Raw genomic sequence first — 658 nt, forward strand, 5'->3', positions numbered from 1 at the left:
ATGGGCATATTCTCGAATTCATCACACTATGCAACACTTTCAGATTAAACAGGGGTGTTTCTGACAATGTAATCAGACTGAAGCTGTTTCCTTTCTCCCTAAGGGACAAAGCGAAGAATTGGTTGAAAAACTTGCAGCCAGGAACGATCACCACTTGGGAAGAAATGGCTAGTGCGTTCTTAATGAAATATTTTCCACCATGACAAGCCATTAAGCTAAGAAACGAGGTTTCCCATTTCGTGCAAGAAGAAGATGAATCATTAGCCGAGGCATGGGAAAGGTACAAGGAACTACTAAGGAGAGTACCCAATCATGGCATTCATATGTGGATGCAGATGCGGAACTTTTACAATGGGGTAACCAACATCTATAAGATACAGATCGAATCCATTGCCAATGGAAATCCCGAAGATCTAGAACCTCAGGCCTTGTATGACCTTATTGAGAGGGTGGTAAGCACAAGTTACAACTGGCACTCCGCCAGAAGTGAAGGAAAAAGAGCGGGAAATGAAGATGTTGTGTCAAAATTGACAAGCCAGGTAGAACAGCTTGCTAGACAGCTCAGCAAGATAAATGTGTCTTCAATTCACAACGAACCACCATTCAATGACATTTGTGATTTTTGTGGAGGGTTGCATTTCAACATAAACTGCCCAGG

General features: G+C 42.4%; 1 non-coding gene across 1 annotated transcript; it reads right to left on the bottom strand.

Moving 5' to 3' along the window:
* Positions 1-212: 212 nt before the first annotated feature.
* Positions 213-319, bottom strand: LOC136228324 (small nucleolar RNA R71). The gene has a single exon (XR_010688650.1). It is a non-coding gene; the product is annotated as a small nucleolar RNA R71 (small nucleolar RNA).
* Between the last annotated feature and the right edge of the window lie 339 nt (positions 320-658).

Source organism: Euphorbia lathyris, chromosome 4 (assembly GCF_963576675.1).
Source record: "Euphorbia lathyris chromosome 4, ddEupLath1.1, whole genome shotgun sequence".
NCBI lineage: Eukaryota > Viridiplantae > Streptophyta > Magnoliopsida > Malpighiales > Euphorbiaceae > Euphorbia > Euphorbia lathyris.